The sequence below is a fragment of the Myotis nattereri genome (genome assembly GCF_964212035.1).
Source record: "Myotis nattereri genome assembly, chromosome: Y".
Taxonomy (NCBI): domain Eukaryota; kingdom Metazoa; phylum Chordata; class Mammalia; order Chiroptera; family Vespertilionidae; genus Myotis; species Myotis nattereri.
This window is the reverse complement of record NC_138094.1, coordinates 12,027,136-12,044,036: the sequence shown is the minus strand read 5'-3', so window position 1 is coordinate 12,044,036 and position 16,901 is coordinate 12,027,136.

The following is a 16,901-nucleotide window of genomic DNA, read 5'->3' as shown; positions in this document are numbered from 1 at the left end:
AATGGCCTTCATGGCTCCCTCCACCTCCATGTCCTAATCCTGAAATGTTTAATTCTCTGTTAATAGAATCACCTGTGCAAAAAGGCCAAATTATAACGAAATTGGAATATTAAAAGGCACTCCTTAAAATCAGGCTGAAAAAAGGGTGCCATGGTCACATCAATGTGGTTTCTTGTTCAAATTAAAATCTTAATTTGTATTTGGAATCTAAAGTCCAAAGCTCTCCCACAATGAGATTACTCAATGTTTTATTTAAAAATTACCGGAGAACATCTTATGACAACCAAACTTTGGCTAAGATAACCTTGGGTGCTAGCCATGACTTTAGAAAGCAAAATAGGGAAACAATTTAAAATGTCTTTTTCTATTAAGCATGACTTTGGGGACAAATACGCCATCTGAGTCATTTGCTGAAACTTCCCCCAAAGCAAGATGTGGTGGAAAGGAAAAGGGAGCACGTGGTGACCCAGATGGGACGCCCCCTCCTTAATTATTCTAAAATTAAAGTCCTTCTTGTAATTGAATAGCTTTTACTAATTCATAAATGCATCCAGGATTTCTGTGCACATGTAAAGGGAAAAGGCCAGCTTAAAAACGAGTGCGCATAGTTTTGAGCTGAACTTGACCTTTTGCTGTGTACAGAATAAAAACCCGAGACTGTTTTGGCCTTAAAAATGGCAGAGATGAACCTGAGAAAGAAATGCAGACAGGTTTCCCAAGGCGATTTAAAGTAGCTCTTTTGAAATCTCCCGCCCTGAGGCAAGTACCACCAGGAAGTTGCTAGTCAAGTTTACATGTGAATAGCTATGGTTTTGCTTCTTGACTTCCCCAGCAGGAAAATTGTGACCATTTTGAAATTAAGCAGCTATGCCAGGCTTATTGGCTGGAAACTTAAAACTTTTAAGTTCAAATCATCTAAAAGTATTGAGATTTATAATACTGAAATGTTGATCTGAGTGTGCCTATTATGAAGTCTAGAAGATAGAAGTTAATCTATTAATTGAAAATGCCTTATATTTTATTTGAAATGTATCCTTAAATGTGAAAGTATTGATTTGAAAAATGCCAAGTATTTAATTTGCCACCTAAGATTTAAAGCTCTGAAAATTTAAAATGCAAATTGAATCAGGAAAAATTAATTAAATATCTAATGTATAACTTGCTTTTGAAAAAATAGAATGTGTTTTCTCTTAAATGATTAGGAATTCAAACTATGTTACTTCTTGGTCTGATTTTAAAAAAGAGGATTAATTTTTAAGATCTCAACTGAAAATTTTTAATACAAAAACCAGTTTAAATTTGATTAATATTCTTTAAGATAATTATAAAAGGCATAAACAGCTAATGAGATTTCTACTTGTCTACAATATAATGTTGGCCATCTCCCTTTTAGGGATTTTGGTTTGCTCTTCCCTTGTTTATTGTGAGAATAAGGAAATCATCTCTTCTGTCAGACAACAGTGTAGACAGCCACAATGTTGGCTGCCTGACTTGGCAGCCGCCATGTTGGCCGCATGGCCTGCCCCGCCCCTGGAGGCCGCCATCTTGGAACAACAAAGGCCCCTCCCTGTGACTTAGCCAATCACTAAAGGAGTGTCTGCTCACTGAGGCAGGATGTGATTTCAGGGGTGGAGTTTTAAGGCGGAGTTTTACTACAGAAATGCTGATGGGGCAGAAAGTGTGCTTGCCTCGCGGATTTATTTAATACTATTTTTAAGAAGATATTTTTAATGCTTAACAAATTAGCAATCATGGTCTTAATATAATTTCAGTGGTATGATAGACCAGTGTTTTAAGCAGTTGGCTTTATAAGGGCCAACAATAGAGCTCATATTTCTTAAAAGGCTTGTAGATACAGTTTTAAAAGATATCTTAAATTCTCAGTAGAACCACAGTTATGCATATATCATAAACAAATTAAGAGTAATTGATTCCATGGTCAAGACTAGATCCTATTATGTTGAGAACTGTTTAAAAAGTGTTGAAAATGTTTTAATTAGATATGTATTTGGAAGTTTTTCCGAGTGCAATATTTCAAAATATAATATGCTTGGTTGCATAAGGAATTTCTGCCAAATAAAAGAAAGAATTGATTTATTAGTAGCAAAGTCTTTCTTTAAACTAGCAATGTCTTTTATTTAAAAGCTCCTCACCACTGCATTTTAAATTCGGCTGGATGTGAAGCAGCGTTTGCATCTCATGTATCAAAATAAAACTTTACTAAATTTACTAATCTTTGTAAGCAATTGAATCCTAGTAAAGTAAAATTCTTCTAAAAAGTTACTGAAGGCTTCCCATGATCCCTCTGTATATGCAAATAAGCCAAAGAGTATATTCTTTAAAAAATATAATTGCTACCATTTACAGATTGTTGTTAAAATACTAAATCTGACAATAATTAGTCACCATAAATGAAAAATCACTTGAAATATATAGCTTTGCGACAGTATTTGTTAAAATCTCAAAAGGCAACCATGTTCCTTACATTTGTTGCTGTGTGAGAAAGAAAGCTGTTGGGAAGGAAATAAAAAGAGGTTTCCTTCAGATGTCTAACTAAAATTAAAAATCAATATATTGGGCCTGTGTACATAAGCTAAATTAAATAATTTGTGTTTTGCCTCCTTAAACAAAGTTTACGTAAATTTACCCAAAGACTAATACCAGAAATTTAATTAATGTCATTTTCTGTCCATAACTTAGGACAAGTAAAGTTAAAAGAATAAATGTTATTTCAAACTGACTTAAAATTGGCAAATTGGGCTAAGTGGATATTCAGGGGAACTTAGCTGTCACCTATTTAAATATAAACTACTACAATTTTTATATAAGACCTCCATCATTATACCAAAAAATATTTTACAGGAACCAATTCCTGGAGCTTTAACTGTTTTTACTGATGGGTCATCTAATGGGAAAGCTGCCTATCATACTATAAATTCTGACCGAGTCATACTGACCAGTCATACTTCTGTGCAAAGAATTGAATTAAAAGCTACTAAGGCTGCGTTGCAAGATTTCCAACAGCCTGTTAACATAATTTCTGATTCCTCTTATGCTTCGGGCCTAGTAAGTAGAATTGAAACTGCCCGGTTGAAATGGTTTAGTGACCAAAGTTTATTCTTACGATTTAAGCAAGTTCAACAGATTGTGCAGCAGAGAAAATACCCTTTTTATATCACCCACATCAGGGCTCACCGCATAATACCTAGCCCATTAACTAAGGGAAATGCACATGCTGATCAATTGGTTGCTTTATTAAAAGAGGCTTCAGAGTCTCATCAGCTTTTAAAAATCCCAACTTGAAAAACAAAAAAGGGGGATGATGGTGAAATCACCTACAGGTAGGCTGCACCTAGCTTTAATTACTCTAAAATTTTTCACTTGTGATGCTGATGGAAAGACACCTATGGAGCTACATTGGTGTCAGAATAAAAGGAACAGCCCAGAGACCACCTGGGGCACGGTAAAGTGAAGTATGGTAATAATCATTTCAGGTAAAAAATAGTTTCATACTGGTCTTAGAAGGCACATTTTTCCTTTACCTGGGAAGGACAGCGTAGCTATCCCAAGGTCAGGGGGCTCCAGTTAATATGTCAACTCAGTGCTCTGGAGACCCAGAACTGTAATTTAGAGAGCATATTGTCTCTGCTTCTGTAAATCTCTTCATCTTCTTTTTCTTTAACTAGGTTCCTCATTCCAAACCTTGAGTTTGAAATTTAAGTTGTCATGACCTAGAGCAGAGAATATTCTTGCATGGTATTATTCTACAAAGTTTTATTAATAATTTTTGATGCTTTACAACAGTATATTATGCATTTATCCCAAACAAATTTACAAATGAATTTGAATGCTTTACATGAAGGGATTTATTCCCTCCTGGGAAGGCACTTAAGCATTCTGTATTGACCTCTCTTGACCTTTTGTTTGCCAAAAGGATTCCAATTGTCTACAGCTGTTGTCTGAGCTCTCTGTTCAAGCTGAGATCATGAAAAGCTGGTACCATGGATCTGTCTCTTGCCCAATGGCGTAAGCTGGGCCCTCTCTGGAGAAGAAACCTGGGTTCCCTATGATCAATGCCGGGACCCCGCCAGCAGGCCAGGGGATCCAAAGGCAGTTGCTGGGCATGGAGGCCAGAGGGACATAGGCTATCAAGGAGACAGAACTGAACCTCACATCACCCTACTTGGCCCAGAGATGGCTGGTAGTCAACGACGGCTAAGACCCCACAGGGTGGGGCGACCTAAGATAGGCACAGTCCAGGGCCAGTAGGAGAAAACTTGGGGTGCAACAAAGGTGGGGCACAGATCCTCACCCCCCGCAATGGTACAGGGGCTTGAACACTCGCCCCTTCTGAGGAAGGTCTCCTGTCCCCATGGCTGCTTCTTGCTTCCCATGCCCAGCGCAGATCAGGAACCAAATAACAGAAGAGATTTGGTCCAGCTGAAATCAGCACCCAGAAAAACGGAGGCTTGGCTAACAGACCCTATGTCTAAATCTAGCCTAACAACAGGAATGCTTGGGCCTTCACAAGGATGTAAAGTGATCCTTTTCATTAATATTTACAGTGTAAATTAAGATTACTGTTAAAATATTAAGTTTGACAGCAAAATAGTTTTCAAATTAATTCAAGTCAAGTTTTCAAATTAAACTTGGCTAATTTGAAATAAGTAATTATTCAAAAAGTATTAACGGAAATTTTCATTTCGTGGTAAACATGCTATGAACCTAAATCATGTTCAAGTTCATTTTTTGTGTGAAAAAATTAATATTTAAAGCTATCTAGACTGCATTATAAAGTTTCCAAGAAGCCTCTTAATTAAATCAAAAAAAGAAGGATAGTGAAAAAATACAGTGGAAAAATGCCATGTAAGGAAATATATCCTGTAGCTAAATTACATTTAGAGAAAAAATTTTTTCGTTTATAATGCTAACAGTGAGACACCGAGAAAAAACACACATTATGCCAGGGTAAGCCAGGGAAAGATCATTTTAAAGAAAAGACCCCAAGTAAGGTTTTTTTTTTTCCTTTAACCTTTGGTCGAGAATATGTTTGTATACTTTCAGAGAACAGCTACAAGACCATGTGGATTCCTGTAACAACAGATCCCAGAAAGCCAGCCACAAAGACAGAAGAGACAGTTCAGAGATGGAGATGGTGGAAGACGCCTTGGCATGCTAGCAGTCAGCAGCTGTGCGTCGCTGCAGGGTGACCAGGACCAGACCAGAAAGGACCGGACCTGCATTTTCCACCATCCAGAACCAACATTTCATTGCTGGCATGTACACATGAACTGTCGGACATTGAAACATGGAATCAGAACTTTTGGACATTGAAATTGGGACTTGATTAATTTTTAAAGAAAAAATAAGGGGGAGATGCCGGAGTCCATTCATTGTCTTCACTAGCTGAGTTTAGACAGAGACCCCCCAAAAGCTAGTAGCCCTTGAAAGTCCTAGTAAAGGTCAGGGCTTGAAAGTCCTAGCAGAGGTCAGGGCTGTGCACCACCCAGTTAATCTAGGAACCACTCAGTTAATTTAGGTAATAATAGTTGAAGCATCGCCACCTTAGTTCCCTTAATTCCTTAGATACTTATGTAGATCCTTGTCGATTATTGTTATTCAGATACTCCCGGAAATCTATTGATGGGCTAATCAGATACTTTGTCTTTTCGTGGAAATTTTCTGCTGATCTGTGTGTCATTGAAACCTCCTTACCCTAAGGGCTACTCCAGATCAATAAAAGATGGGAGTGGCCTGAGCAAGGAGGAGGTCCTTCAGGACTTGCCGCCAGGTCCCCCAATATTGCAAAATTATCTCGCGTCTTTTTCTCTCATTTGCTGTGCAGCTCCTCTTTCAGATACCGAACCCTACTCCACGCAGAACGTGGAGGGAGTCTCACTCGACAATCCACAGTGGTGCTTGTTTGTGGGAACGTGAGACCAACACCTGCCCTGGGATCACAGGCTCCCTCCTTGCTCTGAAGATTCTTCCCCACCCCGAGCAGGGGCTCATGCAACATGGCCCTGAGGAAAATTCATCCTCTCTCTGTCCTTCCTCCTCTCACAAAGCATTGAGAGCACAGCTTGTTTTCTTCAGATAGGGTCCTCTCTCACACACAATCCCAAAGCAAACTCTCTGTTACTGGCTTCTTGTCTTTACTTGTGTTTTGTGCATCCAGATGACCACTCATTCAACCTTTCATTGTAACAGCCACAAGGAGGCCCCTCATGTGCTTATTGGGTAGGTTTCCCACAATCGTCTGGGAAATCCCCACTTTAAATCCCTTAGCCTCTCATACCTGTGCAGACCACCTGGATTCAGATCTCCAAGAATGAAGTGGGAATGAGAATAAAGGAAAAAAAAATTTATTTCCTTCTCTTCCTTTCTCCTCTCCTTCCAATTTGATTTTCTGTCTTTTTATGCTCCCAATACTTCCCAGAACCTAGGAAGGTTTGAGGCTGGGTTTTGAGTGAAAGGTTCTGTGTCCTCTCAGAATCACCTCTGCACTCAGGAATCTAAAGGATGCTTCTAAAAGCAGCCCATGGCTGCTTGGATCTTGCAGAATCTGTGGTAGGTGGCCCCATTCCTCAGGGGTCCCCAAAGATTTCTGTGATGCTGCAACACATTTCCAGTGATAATCCCAGTTAAAATGCATCAAACAGTACAAGTACACATAACTATCAGGCCAAGAAGTTCAGGACTGTTGAAGGAAGCTGGGCCAAGGTGCCACAAGCCCTGGTGTGTGACCTCATGATCCAAAGGCTGTAAGCCATCTCTGACTTCCAGCCCTGCAGATGTCAGCTCTTAGAAATGACATGGATGATCACCCTACCTGGAAGCTAAGTCTTTTCTATAATTTTCTCCACTTAGGTCACTTGGTGACATTTTCCCAAGTACTGCTTTGTTTACCATCATGCTTTAATCGTCCAAGCTGCAACAGTGACGCATGTGGACCCTCTCCAGTTGTGTCACAGCGCAGTGGGAAAGGGTCCCTCTAATGAAGATGTGGAGAAGATCCTGAGTCACAGCCCCACATCTGTGTAAAGCTGGTCAGAGGGGTGAGCCTGCCTGTAGGGTGTGTGTGTTTGTTTGTGTGTGTGTGTGTGTGTGTGTGTGCGGGGGACGAGCAATGTCGCTATGCTGGACACCAGTACGAACCAGAGAGTAATGGCTCTGCTGACCCTCCACCGTGGCATCTGAGATTGGTTGTGGCTCCTGATTGTACAGCAAAGCCCATAGGTTGCATGTTATTTCGATGTTCATAGGACTGTGGGAGCCCCCACTGGCCCTTCTAGTGTTTCTCCTCAAAGGCGGACCACCATTTCCTTTTAAGAAGGTAGTCACTATTTCATAAGAGGGACTATTACCAGGAGAACCAGGACAAGCTGTTGGGTGCTCAGGGTCTCTCTGATGAGACCTTGCTGGAATAAGAAGCACACTGTTCCCTGGGTATTTGGGGTCTCAGATGGGAGACATGGTCCCTGCATTTCTCAAGTAACACCATTGGACACCTGTTTAATTTTTATTGGATGTGGAAGAAGGGTCATTTTTGATGGAAGGGATTAGAAGTGCTTTAGGTGTCACTATGGCCAATGTACCCATCACTCTTCTCCCATAAGATTCAGTCAGAGACTCAGCACCACAGAGCATGACCTTTCATGTGTCACAGAACCTCCGCGTCAGGTGCCTCTCTCTTTATCATGTACTATTTCCGGATGTTTCATCTTTCTCCCTAGTTGGCATTCTGAAAGGAAATTATTATATTTCTTTGACCTGAAAGTATGGGTTTGGGAATGAATATTAGTGTGTTTAAATGTATTTGTTTAGCTCTATTGGTTATTAACTATTTTTGCAAGTGGTCCTTTTGCCTGCTCTGGCAGCCATCATGCTTAGCATGTCTACGTCACGTGTTATCATGTGGGCACACGGGTAGAGGATGGTGTTAAATGAGAGTGGTTACTCCTGCAGCACTGGCCCTGGGTCCCGGTGGTCCTGACAGAACAAGGCGCAATGAACGAGGACAAGGTGCAACTCCATGAAGGTCAGAGGTCTGCTTCCTGCAGGAAGGATGAGGATAACTGGAATGTGCCTAGGGCTTCCCACACTTTTCCCAGGAGATGAGGATTCAGTCTACGTGGTCCACAGGTCCAGCTGATGGATTTAAGAACAGGTCAGGGATTAGTACCATTTCACTGTTATCTCACACCAAAGACATTACTGTGGAAACTGACTTAATGGAGCACATACAGGTTTAGGCACTGACACTGAATGCATGGTATCACATAGAATATTGTCACCGCCTAACATATCCAATTTACACGGCTCTACTCCATCACAGATGTCTGACCTCCCTTAGCCAAGGTGTCACCACCCTTTGCTCTTCAGAATGTCTGTGCTGTGGTATGAACAATAATACAAACTTTGTGCTCTAGCTTTGTGGGAGCATCTTGATCCATAGGACTTCCAGTCATTACCTGAGTATAGTGCCATGTCAATCTGGCAAGGACCACTCGGTTCTGACTTGTCTGTTCTCCAAATCCAACTCTTTCCAGAAGAATACACCCCGCCAACCATCTCTCTGTGCATGAGGCAGATTTTTCCACCAGAATTCACATGGCTCAGAGGTGAGGATTCCCAGTGGATCATGTAGGGGGTACAGTGAAGAACATGGTGTGTCCCATTTGAGATCCTGCCACACTCTTAGGAGAAGACCTGGGGTTAGGTTTCTTGCCAAGTCACCTCCCCGAATCTCAAACTCAGGATCCCACTTCCTGTTTTCCTCTCAGTGGCAATCAATCCTACTGAGCTCTCTCCATCATGGGTATTGTGACCTTCAACTTTGTGGGAAGTCATTCTGTTTTCCCTTGATCCCATTTTCTTTTCACCCACTTGCCGTCCTGCAATTGATTTTACTCAACGTCTAATGTCTCCTCAGGCAAGGCAAAGAGCTACCTCAGGAGCACTAACCCTCTGCCAAAACTACTTAGAAACCAGCAAAATGGTCACAAGGGGAGGGTCTGGTCCACCTCCTGTGGCCGGTGACATCCCATGCGAAAGAAGTGGGATACAAAGGTAACTGGGCTCAGATGCATGTAGGAGTTATCGAGGGGCCAGGTACTGAGCTTGATTGGACTTGAAAGAGTAAGAGAAGCAGACCGAGCAGAGTTTGCCACCTCCCTCTCAGCTGCCTTCTCTGACTCTCAGGTTGTATCATCTTAGGCCATCAGGGGGCACCGCTGTCCTCATATGGGGAGGAAGTTTGCTGTGGTTTACCCCTGACCTGTATGAAGTCCTCACTGGTGTTTAACAGGAGATTCTCTTGAGTCTGTGTCTGCCACAGAGGGGTATGCCCTGTGTCTGCTGTGTCCCAACATTTCAACTTCCCAATATTTCTACTTCTGGAAGTGTCAATAAAGGGGCCCGAGCATCAGACACTATGCAGATTGGGACAAGGGGGGCATGAGGTCTCATTGCAACTGAGAGTGTCAAGGAAATGGCTGAGAAAGAGTAAAAGAGTCCAGATTTGTCCATGGTTCTGGAGTAACCAAGCGATTGGGTGTTTTCCTAGACAACCTCAGTCACTGTCCGCACTTTCCTCCCAATGTCACATGAGGGAAGTCCTCAATTCCTCAGTCAAGTACCATGTTGATGCCCACAGGAGGAAAGACAGGGGCATCTGAAGTTGGATCCAGTCACCAGGTCTCCGTGTGTCCTGAGTAAGAAGAAACACTCATACTATTCCCATTTTCTCAGGTTGGTTCGCCAGATTGTGTTCTTGGTCTTTTCAGGGTCCTTTGTCCTTGTCTGCCCTCAGGGTCCTGTGCCTTGTCCGGCACACCTGGAAAGTAGGTCACCATCTGCTTGCTGGAAGAAGTGATGGCACTGGGTGTTACATTTATGTCTCCTGGTACCGTTTATGTCTCTGACATGGCCCCTAACCTCCTGATTTATAGGGTCACACTGGCCCTCAGGAATCCCTGAGCACTTCTCTGGCCCCAAGTCTGGCAACACAGCCATGCTGACCATGATTGGGCTGCAGTTGGAGGACAAGGCTGATCATTACTGTTGCTCACACACAAGGAGTGACACTCTTTACACAGTGGAGCCAGCTCATGGGACAGTGGGAACTCAACTGGCCCTGTGCTCACAGGCTCCCTTCGTGCCCTGAAGATGCTTCCACAGCCTTCATTCACAATGGGCTGGAGAAACATTGCAGGAGCCTCTCTCACCATGGCACGCAAACCGTCTCTCTAGCTTATTCTTTTAGAACAGTGACGGTTTCCTCTTTACCTGTGTGTCAGAGTCCCAGAACATGCAACTCTTTCCACCTCTTCAACTGCAGTCATGGGGAGAAGAGGGCGAGCATGCATGGGGCCATTTTACCGTTCTCAGGAGAATCTCCACTTTAAGTGCTTTCATCTCTACCGCAGAGCAGAGCGCCAGAGATGGATTTTCTTCTACTGTTGCCCACTTCAGTTCTGTGTGCCCAGGCTCTCTTGGCAGGATGGCCCTCCTCAGTGGGTGGTCCCTCTCTGGGCCCGTTGCTGAAAGAAGAGCACCTGAGAAAAGGGGACTGTGTTGCTGAGGGACTGAGGAGAGTCAGGTGCTCTCAGTCTTTTGGGATACCTCATTGTGACACCATATCCAAGGAGGATGAGCAGTAAAGGTCTGGAGTTGCAACTCTGTTTTACGGAGAATGTCCTCTCCCTTAGAGCAATGGACTCCTAATCTGGAGGCAGTTCTGACAATGCCTGTCTCCCTATCACCTAGCCTCTTTCCAAAATGGCTCCTTTTCCCCCACAAGGGAAGAGATACCGGGTCTGTGTGTGCCCTCTTTGCAAGGACCCTCAATGGTCAGCGATACGTCGATGAGTTTCTACCTGGCAAATTTGTATTTCTGCTGTGTATCTACAATGCCAAGAACTGTTTGGACGTCTCCATCAGTCTGGCAGAAGCACTGAAAAAACTGCACTGTGACCGACTCTTGCCATTTTTCCAGAATTTTCCCTGTTTTAGCACTGAAAGCGTATATCTTAGCAAGGTCCTCATTCTCAGGGCAATTAGGATAGGTGTTCGTGGTGAACATTAATTTAATGGTGATCTCGAGTGGGCTACGGGGTTCTGGGATTACACATTATTTCTGGGTGTATCTGTGAGGGTGTTCCTGGCTGTGACAGACATGTCACTGGCTGACTCAGTTTAGCAGACACATTGCCCTCCCGTGAGATTGAGCTCAAACAACCCGCTGAGCATCTGAGAAGAACAAAAGGCCAGGTAAGAAGAATCTGACCCCCCCTGTGTCTCATGGATTGAATGGGGACATCTCATCTCACCTTCTCCTGCCCTCAGACTGAAATTTACATAATCTTCTCCCCTGGTTCTCAGGCCTTTGTAGTGAAATTGAGTGGCAACACCAGCTTTCCTGTCTCTGTAGCTTAGTGGGCAGCTCCTGGGACTTTCCTGCCTCAGTAATCAATAACCATGTGAGAGCCTATTTTATATATCCAGGGTGGAGCAAAAGTATCTTAACAGTCGTTCATGTGGAAAAGAATACCATGATTAATAAATAATAATACAGGCATAAACTCTGTGTTTCCCATACTCACAGCTGTAAACCTGCCTGTGCCCCATCCATGTGTTTCTGAGTCAGGACAGACGGAGCCCAATGACAGAGCCGAGGGAATCAAGCCCGCCTTAGGGTGTCCTTACTTTCCTACTGCAGGAGTTACAGTGCTGAAGGCAGAGGAATCCTAGGACATCCCCCATTGCTGTGTGGGACAAAGGTAACAAGAACATCACAGGATGGCTGGGGTTAGGGCGATCCAAATCCTGCCCTTCTCGGGGACCACGGGCAGAGCTGGAGATTGGAAATTCTCCCTCAACCCCTTCTTGATCCCGCTCTGTTGGGAGATGCTTACTGGCACTTCCAGAAAAGGAATTATCCTGACACAATCAACATTGATATAAACAGGAAACATTCTTTGTGTCCCACTTAGGAATGGCTCAGCATGCAGCTAATGAGACTCTGCACAGCAAAGGATAACAAGGAAAGTACCTTTCCCAACTACAGGCCCTTGCTGACCCCTTGCGGCCTTAGATAGTGAATACCGAGCACCATGTTCTGCTCCTACTCCTGTCCTACCCCCCCAGCTCATGACCAGGGCCCGGGCCCCTCTGATCCAATTCATGATCCTTTAAAGTCCGCCAGAAAGTCTTATGTTGGGCAAAGATGTGTCACCCATGGTAAAGCCTTTCTTCTTTGAAAGCAAGGATATACCTTCGCACAGACCCCAGTCCATTTTGAGATGTGTCATCAGCACCCTCTCATTAATGGTTTCCCCACCTTGGGAGGAACACCTTGGAACTTAGAAGGGATGGAAGCCACCTCAGTTGCCCAGAGAAGACCTCTGACAGAGCATGGAACTATCGACTCCCCACAGGTCTCTGGGTAATGAGAATCCCATGGAGCTTGGCCTAGAGGTTAGCTCATGTCAGCTATCCACAAGCCAGTGAACCATGACGATCAGGGTTGCTACCATCTGGGTCTAGTTCCACGGCTTCTGGTTTAGCAGTCATGGCAACTTGAAAACGTCACCTGTCTTCTGTGCTGACAAGGGTAGGTGTCTGAGAAAATTGCAATGTCAGTGACTACCCAAGTCAAAGGTATTGAGAACCTATGGATCGGGAGCTAATATCAGGCCCCTGTCCTCCTGAAGTGTACACAGCCCCTGTCCCCTGAAAACGTATAACATGTCCTTTTTCTTTCCATGTTTTTTTCATGGCAGTTACTTTTAAAAAATCTTTATTGTTGAATGTATTACATATGTCTGTTTCCTTCCCCCCAGCGACCCTTCCAGGCCACTCCAGCTCCCTTCCCCAGGCCCTGACCACCCCCATTGCCTGCTTCTGTGGGATGTGCATACATTCAAACAAGGTCCTTGGTTGGTTATGTCTCAGCCATCAACCACTCACCCTCCCCTGCCTTCCCTGTGAGTTTCCACAGCCTGTCCATGCTTCCATGTCTCCGCCTCCATGTTTTTTAAATCAATGTATTTTGTTCATGAGATTCCAAATAAGAGTGAGATCATATCATACCTGTGTAGTTCTGGCTGGCGTATTCCCTGAGCATAATGTTCTATAGGTCCACCCATGCTTAGCAAATGAAAGAGTTCTTCCTTTTTTTTTCTGCTGAGTAGTATTCCATTGTGTCAATGTACAGCAGTTTGTTTGTCTTATCTACTCACCTGTTGATAGGCACTTAGGTGCTTTCCAAATATTAGCAATTGTAAATTGGGCTGCTATGAATATAGGGAAACATATATTCTTTCTGATGTGTGTTTTGGGTTTCCTAAAATATATTCCTAGAAGTGAGATGGCAGGGTCATATGGGAGTTCCGTTTTCAATTTTTTTATGGACATGCCATTTTGTTTGTCATTATGGCTGCACCAGTCTGCTTTCCCATCATCAGTGTGCTAGGGTTCCCTTTCCTCCACAACCTTGCCAGCACTTGTCATTTGTCGATGGTACCCATTCTGACAGGAGTGAGGTGATTCCTCATTGTCCTTTTAATTTGCTCAATGTCCTTTTGGTTTCTGGTATGTTGAAGGCGCTCTTTACATATTGACCTTTATACTCTACATTCATATTTAGGGTTTTGTAGTAGCTAATAATTAGATTTGCCTCATAATTTTTGTTGAGTTCAAAGATCCATTTATTTGACTTATGAAGAATAATTGATGGTCATTCCCTTTTTTCTACTTTCTAAGCACAAGAGAATGTAGTTTGTGTAGACGTTATTCCTCAATTTCTTCTTTCAACAGATATTTACACGTGTGCCTTCTGAGTGCTAAGTATGAGAAACACCATATTTTATTCAGCAATGAGTTTTGTGGTAAAGACAACAGATATTCAAGGAAAAGAAAGTAAGTACTATTATGCACAAGAATGTTGAGAAGGAAAATAAGGGTGGTAATTTAGGCGGAATCAGTGGGGGCACTTGAAAACGCTTTTATTCATAAAAAATCAAGGAAACCAAGGGGTACTACCTAAATCTTGAATGTTGGGGATGTGGCAGAGGTGCGTAGATCTCGAGGGAATATTTTAGACCCAGAATATGTGAATGGCTCTTCTGGCTGTCACTCTGTATCAGGGCCCCTGTGTGGCAGAAATTTTATTGGGATTTGTTTACAAAAGTAATACCAAATTTTCCTTCTGAAGTTGTTTATGTGCATCAGTTACTATCCCATCAGTTATGTTTACACAGCCAATTTGACTTTGGGACATCAGCGAATTTAAGCATTTATGATAATGAAAATGCTACGTTTTAAAATGTTATATTCATAGACCCATTTGAGTAAAAATAGCTAACTAATGTAAAAATACTATAGATTATGTAATGATTCCATTTCATAATAGAAGAGATGAAATCATTTTAAACTGTAAGCAAAGAATGCAATTCAAATGGAGAATTTTTACTTCTGGCATTTTAACAGGAGAAGTAATAAAAATAATACAGACTATAAGTAAAATAACAAATCACTCTGAATGAATGATTCAATACTTTATTTCCAAGCTAGTACACACTTGTAGACCACCTGGGCACACTTTAAAATGAATAAAAGCTGACAATGCAAAAATGAAGAGAGGGCAATGCATGTAATCTCTCATCATATGGGAGACATGTAAAACTTTGCTTATTTCTAGGGGGCATTTGCATAACTTTTAATAATCAATATATATGGCCCACACTTTTTCCTCCACCTTAGTGGTTTCCTGAGTCCGCACCCCATCTAATTAGCAGCTCCAGCCAAGCTGTTTGTAGCAGCTTTTCCATATGCATGGCCTGGCCTGGCTCAGGCTTCAGACTCTCTAACCCCTCTCAAACAAGCAGCAGCTGGCATCAGAAAAAAACGTTAAAAACAACCCAAGATCCAGCACTAGCAGAAATCTGCATTGCTTCATGCTGGGTCTCTCCAGGTCATTTCCAAGCCCAATGAAAATAGCAGCTGGTGGTGGGCACGGTTGGAAGGTGCTGTGCCCAGCTTCACAGACCCCTCTCTTGCAGGATACAGGGTGTCCCGTGCCACTCCCATTCAGTGGTACCAGCTTTGTGAATAAGAAGCCTCCATGCACAGGCACCAGGACAGGAGCCCCAGCTTCTTCTACTGGTTCTCTGACCATAGTGTGGCAGCATCTGACAGGATTGCTGAGGTGGGATGTTGCTGGCCATGCCAGCATACAGCTTCCTGTGTCCGTCTGCTGCTTAGGATTCTATTCGGGTCCCTGTGCTCTCCTAACCCAGGTCTGTTTGCCCTACCAGATCATCAACAAGGACCTGTGGCTCAATGCCCTGAAGAACTATGAGTGGGCGATGGCCCTCAGTGAGCGGACAGGACGGGTGAGGAGGGGCTGCCTGGGTCTCACCCGGTGTGCTGCCAGGTTCCTGGGCCATTGCTTTTCTCTCAAAGGGACACCTGGATGCTGGGAGGGTTACAGCCTGTGACGGCTGCAGGGTGTGTGCCTGAGACAGGAACTGCCAGTACAACAAGGGCAGTGCAATTACAGCTCAGGCAGGGGGCTTAGGCAGGAGGAGGGAGTGTGCATGTCCACTGTCACTCAGAGTCAAAGCAGATTCCTTGAGCCACTCCTCTGAACTCTCCCTCTAGGCCACCCACAGCACCTTCAGGCCTTGCCACCTGGCCCTCAACAGGGGCTGCCATGACATGTTCTTCCTATACTCCTTTCCACAGGTGTCTGAAAATCCTCCTCATGCCGAGGCCTAGGCTGCTGCACTGCCACACCACATTGCTCTATTGCTGCTCACCACCATCTCCTATTTCCTCAAGGTCTCCTCTTCCTCCTGGGGCCAGTGGGATCGGCCTGCTCCTTATCAGTATCTTAGGGGGCAAAGTGTGGGCCACAGAGCTGGAGGAATCCTTGTTTTGCCGCCTTGTCAGAGGTTCTTCAATCCGTTTATCCATTTAGGTTTTCCAAGGAGAATACCTCATTTGTGTACCCTCCCTAACTGGAAAACAGGGCAGCATGCCATGACGAAATAACACACTGCTTCATTTTGTATGCAGTTCACTTCAAAGACTTTATGTATGTATGGTCCTAGACACCCTGGGAAATCTGGGCCATGAATATAACTCACCATCCAAACACATTGCTTTGTATGTTTGTAGTAAAGTCAGACAAATTCAATTTTGTGGGAAATTTTATTCTGAAAATTTTAACACAACAAGTATTCAAATTAAACATTTAAGTATATTGTAATTAAATTAACACTTATGAAAAAACCTTGAATAATTCAAATTTTGCATTCTATAAAGAAATTTCATAAAGGGTCGATAATTCTTGCTTCTTCCCCATCCCACCGTTTGCTTTTAGTCATTCTTAAATAACAGAAGACAATGTCTTTACAAATTAAATGTCAACCAAACCTTAGCATTATTTTTTATTTCAGTGTCTACTTCCTTTGTCACAGGGGCTTCCCCTATGACTCCTCCAGAGGAGTCCAATAGTTTACCTACTGTACTGTATGATTCACTCTCTCCTGTGTAGATAGTGAATCCTATGATCCCCGCCAGCACCACGCTCAGGACCTCTTACAGGGGTGTCCCATCGGCTGTTGCAGTAATTGTTATTCCCCCTCCATCATATCCATCTCGTCTGCGGCTGTAATAATCATCCCAGCGACTCCTTCCACCATAAGTCAGAGGGGCCCTCATGTTGGTGGTGCTCCACCTGAGCTTCCTGGAAAGTCAGTGACCAGATAACAATACTTTCACATCTTAACGAATAATTTTAAGTCAGTATGACATGACCCTTGTAAAGCCTTAAATAGTTGGAAAACCTATGATTTTATACATACACCTGTGCTAAAAATATGTCAGTATTG